A 6,000-nucleotide genomic window follows, 5' to 3' on the forward strand; every position below is an offset into this window, starting at 1 on the left:
TGTTCCCTCTTCTATGTGGGGTCGATGTTTCTGACAGCTTTCCTCCACCTGGCTGGTCAAATTCATCGTCCTCTAACATTAAATTTGTTTGTCTCTCAGATCTTCTCTAACTACATCCATCCGCCTTCGCTTCGGTCTTCCTCTTTCTCTCCCACCAGGTACCTCCATATGCATCACTCTTCCTCCTTACATGTCTCATTCCTTCTCACCACATGGCCATACCACTGCAGTTTTCGTATGTATGTATATATATATATATATATATATATATATATATATATATATATATATATATATATATATATATATATATATATATATATATATATAGTTAGTTAGTTAGTTAGTTTGTGCTGAGTGTTAATCAAGAATAGAAGCATTACTATTCGAGAAATTCATTCCGGTAACATGAAAAGGCATAGAAATTTCTTCTGAAATTTTTTGCCGTTCTGTCTATTTATTTATTTATTTATTAATTGCCATTATTCGCTCAGACGTTGTTGGCAGTAGGAGGTCACACAGCGCAAGGAAAGAAATAGTTTCTGTCTTGGTGTGTTTATCGGTAGGTACCATGGTGAAATTGTTACCCACAACCAAATATTGGAAGTGGCGTATAGCGGCAAAAGCTGCGTATAAGGTATTCATGAGCCTTCCATAGGCACGATGACATCAAAAGATCGCCCAAGTTGTGTCGAATGAAATTTTTAACCCTATTGTATTCCATCCTATTGTTTTGTTTTGTTCTTTTGAAGCATTTTTTTGGCCGACTGTCTCAAAGACAATAGAAAATGTCAACTTTTGTTAATTATTGTTCACGGGTGTCCATAATCCCAGGTTCTTGTGCTTTCCGTTTCTTTCTTTTATTTTTTGTGAATCACTGTAAAAGAAAATTTGTGATTTACAGGTTTGGCGGATTTCCTAGTCTAACACTTGCCGATAGGTTTAAATTTCATATCGAAAAATATGCGAATTTAGTTTTATTTTCATGATTTGATTTGAAGCCATGAAAGACTAGTGTGAATTTTGCTTGCGATGAAAAGGAACTTCTTTGCTTCCAGGGTCCGAAGGGGAACAGGCAAAAGAGTTGACGTGATTTTTTATTTTATTGTATTTAACGTCCAAACATTCCCTATCCATTTGTTCTCTCTTTTGTGTATGTGTTAATGTGTGCGTGTGTATGTATAACTGGCTCCATTGCTCAACACTGCTCATGGTATGATCGAAACTTGGTCGCCTTTGCTGGATCGTATGCTTGTCATTGTCCCCCTTCCAAACAGACGGTTTCCTCATCAGCGGCAGGTGAATAGTGGTGCTACTGTCGCTGGCACATTGCTCATAAACTTTCAATTAGGTCTGTTTCAGTGACCACTGAATTCATTAGCGTGCCTGGAAAGTATTTCGTTGTACTCAAATCTATCATCGGGTAGGTATAGAGTGAATGGCAAATAATTGATGGTAATAAATGAAAATTAATAGCGTATAGTGTGAGGTACCCTTTTATGGAAATGGATTTGTAATTCATGGTAATTGTTCGTACAAAGTGGTTGATTAAAGGTTCGATTAATGCAGTCAATTTTTTACTCTTTAGTTTTTCGGTTGAGCGCATTTCACCAAGTTGCTAATTTCTATTCATAGCATAAATATGGAACAAATATTAATGGCAGTAGATGTAAAGCGCCGTTTTTGTAAGAACTTAATCCAGGCTTTGTTAACTTGAAATTTGGAATTTCATTCTGGTTCTCATGACTTATGTCATGTTCCCTACACTCGTTGCTCCGGCTTTTTAAATGTCTCCACAGTGTTCTTCAGTACTTTGTCCAGTTATACTGTATTGTGCATGCCCTTTTCTGATTGTTATATTTTATGAGGATTTTTGATTGATGGTCTATTATTTGTGCTATATCATATAAATGAAGTTTTATTTTATCGGCACGTTTTAGTTTTCTGTAAAAGAAAACTATTGAGAAGGCTTTGTCTGTCCGTCCGCACTTTTTCTGTCCGCCCTCAGATCTTAAAAACTACTGAGGCTAGACGGCTGCAAATTGTTATGTTGATCATCCACCCTCCAGTCATCAAACATACCAAATTGCAGCCCTCTAGCCTCAGGAGTTTTTATTTTATTTAAGGTTAAAGTTGGCCATGATCGGGCGTCTGGCAACGCTATAGGACAGGCCACCACCGGGCCGTGGCTGAAAGCTTCATGGGCCGCGGGACGTACAGCATTATACGCTGTGTAGGTAACTCGTTCTTCGGCGCATTTTTTACTTGTTTCTGTATTATATACGTCTCCCTGCTTCAACATCACATTTTATTCATTCACTGCCTGTGAGCTTATTACCTGGTCGGAACCTTTGCGTTAGGTTTGGTTTTGATGCCTGTAACTGAACATGTAGATTTCTTCTCAGTTTGGGCTATGAAATTCAGGGTATTTTAACCATAATCTTTCCCGTATCTGTGCTGCTTTTTAAAGACTCTCAGTTGAGCTTGTGTTGTTTGTGAGATACTTTGCTGTGTCCGTACTTGCGAGAGGAGGAAGTTGTATAGTTATCATAATTCTCAGTTCGTTGTCCTTCCTGAACGCTATAGAGAAGACGATGTAACCATAAAATTCCCCCACCTCTCTCTTTTCTCTCTCTCTCTCTCTCTCTCTCTCTCTCTCTCTCTCTCTCTATATATATATATATATATATATATATATATATATATATATATATATATATATATATATATATATATATATATATATATATATATATATATATATATATATATATATAGAGAGAGAGAGAGAGAGAGAGAGAGAGAGAAGACAATGTAACCATAAAAATTCTCTCTCTCTCTCTCTCTCTCTCTCTCTCTCTCTCTCTCTCTCTCCTCCCCTGCTAGATATGTTAATTTCTTTTGTATGGCAGTGGTTTAAAATGTGCATCAGTCCTATTTTGATTGCACTATCTAATTGTTTAAAGTTACCACGTGATTATGATTATACATACATATATATATATATATATATATATATATATATATATATATATATATATATATATATATTAGTTGTTAGTTTATTCTTCTCAATAGATAGATAGATAGATAGATAGATAGATATAAATATAGATGTATGTATGTATAATGTTTGGATATTCTAATATTCAGAGATCTCGAAATTATGTTCGGATTGTTTGCAAACCAGACTTGAGCCAAAGGAACGAATTCTTATGCAACCTACTTACTAAACGATAAGTGTATAAAAAATGAGCGCCAGAAATCGAACTGAGTTCTCTCTCTCTCTCTCTCTCTCTCTCTCTCTCTCTCTCTCTCTCTCTCTATAATATATATATATATATATAGATATATATATAAATATGTGTATATCATATATATAAACATGTATATAATACACACACACATATATATATATATATATATATATATATATATATATATATATATATATATATAAATAAGAGAGGAGAGAGAGAGAGAGAGAGAGAACTCTGTTCGATTTATGGTACTTTGCTTGTTGTGAACTTGTCGTTATAGTAAGTAGGTCACATAAGAATCCGTTCCTTTAGCAAGTTGTGTTTGCAAACAATCAGGACATAATTCAAGACCTCTGAATACTAGGCTTTGACAGAAGTGTCACAAGAAATGTTCAAAACCATATGTTCTAGAAACATGCTTGGTTATGTAAGTGAGGAGTGCTGTGTGTTTGTGTGTGCGTACGTGTGCAATTACGCATCCACATACTGTTTTATTTGAATTGTGGTTACTAATGCAGCAAAGGAAGCAGTGTATTTAAATACGGTTGCCTTCTTAAAAGGTAGAATAATGAATATTTACACTCTCAGCAGGTAGAATGACAGTCTTTACACGCAGCATGTAGGGAAAGAATATTTACACTCTCAGCAGGTAGAACAGCAGTATTTACACTCAGCAGGTAGAATAATGAATATTTACACTCTCAGCAGGTAGAATGACAATCTTTATACTCAGCATGTAGGGAAAGAATATTTACACTCTCAGCAGGTAGAATAGCAGTATTTACAGTCAGCAGGTAGCGAAAGAATATTTACACTCTTAGGAGAATAAGAATATTTACCTCGGCGTCGTAAAACTCAATGTGTCTTATGCTTCAGAGTGCACCTAGGAATATTCTTTCTAGGGTAGGAAGGGCCGTTTAATGAGTGGTTGTGTGAGGGAACAAACCTGTGATTCTGTGGCTGATCGTCCTGATACTGTAGATGTTAAACCACAATTTGATCCTCGTAGAAAGTTCTTCCGTCACTCTATTTTGCGTGATTCCTTTCGACTGTAAAAGCAACAAAAAATCTTAGTTTCTTACTGATGTGGTCAAAATTTCGTATTGTAATGAATGTTATTTTGTCGATTTTCTCACGGTAAGAACGTAAAGACATTTTAAATCCACCAGATATCGAAGAAATGAGACAATACTTATGTGCAAAGTCATTTCAGAAAAAAAAAGTTTAATCGGTAAATATGCATAATGTTTTGTGTAAATGGTTATTGTCTTTTTTGCTAATTTACTTTTATCATTCCAGGGTTCTCGGATTTAGGTTCAGTGCTCATGCCATGGTAAGTAGAGTATCTTGTTCTACCAATTTTTGTATGAACACATACTCATGTATATATATATATATATATATATATATATATATATATATATATATATATATATATATATATATATATATGTATGTATGTGTGTGTGTGTGTGTATGTGTATTTGTATGTGTATGTGCGTGGGTGTGTATTCTCAAGTAAACAGGTTGTTAAGCGATGTTTCTTAGATATTTTGTATTAATGTAGACTTTTTTATCGTTTTTTTCAACATATAAGCTATTTTTTCTGTCATTTCTAGCGCATACTTTCAATTTTACATGTATTTTATGCACGTGACACCCTTAGACTTTACGCAGTGAACCGTGTTTCTTGCAAGTAAGTATATTGGTTCAATAATTTGATTTCACATTGTAAGAGTTGTGCACATTCTTTCCCAGTTTCACGTTCCGTTTTGCTTCCTTATTTTGTTATGTTTATGATAGAAAGTTGTATGTTTTATCACTTTTTTAACTCTGGATTCATTTTTGTTTCACATCTCCATTTTTGCACAATGATATTCACAGTAACTTTCCTAGTTAATTATCTGTCATGTTGATCGTCAGCGAATAACACAAAGCTATTTTTTCTTTCACTAGGACACATTATTCAGTGTGCACATTCGGTATAAATATAGTTTTGCTTTTCACTTGGCAAATCACTTCAGTATTCAAGATATCCGTACTAAGCATTCAAACCACTTACTTCTATTTTTTATCGTCTGGTTGCTTTATACGTTCCTGCTTCCATGTTGCAAATGTTCTGTCTTAATGGCAGTCAAGGAAGACCTTAAGAATCGGAGACACCACAGACAAAAGGCGCTTTGAATCGAGCCCAATCCCAACCACTCATGCAACCAAACTGGTGGTCGAGCGTTGGTTGGCCCTAGCGACCGACCTGTCCTTGCTCTCTCGCAGTGTCGCCAACTACCTCTTCGTTGTACGGATATGAGGTGCTCCTTGGTACTTTATTGGGCATTACCCCCTTCGGAATTGAGGGTAATCAGAAATCGTATTTTTTACTCTAATGTAAAGGCAGGGGTGATAAAATGGCATTTCAGTTAATGCTGAGTTGTTAATCACTAATTAGTCGTTAACTACATGATAAATAGAAAAATAACCATGATGTAGATATAATGGCAAAATTGAAATAAGTAAAAGTTTTCTAGAACTTAGCAACGACCATTGAATTGCATGGAAGGGCCAAAGTTTGTGGGGAACTGGGAGAAAACCTCCAAAAAATAAAACCCAACTTTTTACATCTTAGTAACTGAGATTCCATATTGCTACACATCTCAAGCAATTCGCACCATGTCCTTTATGTCTTTTAAAAAAGAAATTTTCATTTTTGGGGACCATTATTCTCGAGAGGCTAGTAATAATG

The 6,000-nt window shown here is 35.1% G+C and overlaps 2 protein-coding genes across 4 annotated transcripts in view; one reads left to right on the plus strand and one right to left on the minus strand.

Annotated features, from left to right (window-relative positions):
• The window catches only part of LOC136838819 (importin subunit alpha-3-like), a 45,129-nt gene extending 39,646 nt beyond the window's left edge, over window positions 1–5,483 (minus strand). The window contains exons 1-2 of one of the 2 annotated variants that reach the window (XM_067104434.1): window positions 5,323–5,483; window positions 4,207–4,309 (exon numbers count right to left, since the gene is read on the minus strand). The gene's annotated coding sequence lies outside the window, so the exon portion shown is untranslated. The remainder of the gene's footprint in view (window positions 1–4,206; window positions 4,310–5,322) is intronic. The other variant, XM_067104435.1, reaches the window with a different exon arrangement.
• LOC136838821 (uncharacterized) overlaps window positions 1–6,000 on the plus strand; it is a 93,481-nt gene that overhangs the window by 65,224 nt on the left and 22,257 nt on the right. For both annotated transcript variants that reach the window (XM_067104439.1, XM_067104441.1), the window contains exon 2: window positions 4,560–4,593. The gene's annotated coding sequence lies outside the window, so the exon portion shown is untranslated. The remainder of the gene's footprint in view (window positions 1–4,559; window positions 4,594–6,000) is intronic.

The sequence above is a fragment of the Macrobrachium rosenbergii genome, chromosome 5 (assembly GCF_040412425.1).
Source record: "Macrobrachium rosenbergii isolate ZJJX-2024 chromosome 5, ASM4041242v1, whole genome shotgun sequence".
NCBI classification, from domain to species: Eukaryota; Metazoa; Arthropoda; class Malacostraca; order Decapoda; family Palaemonidae; genus Macrobrachium; species Macrobrachium rosenbergii.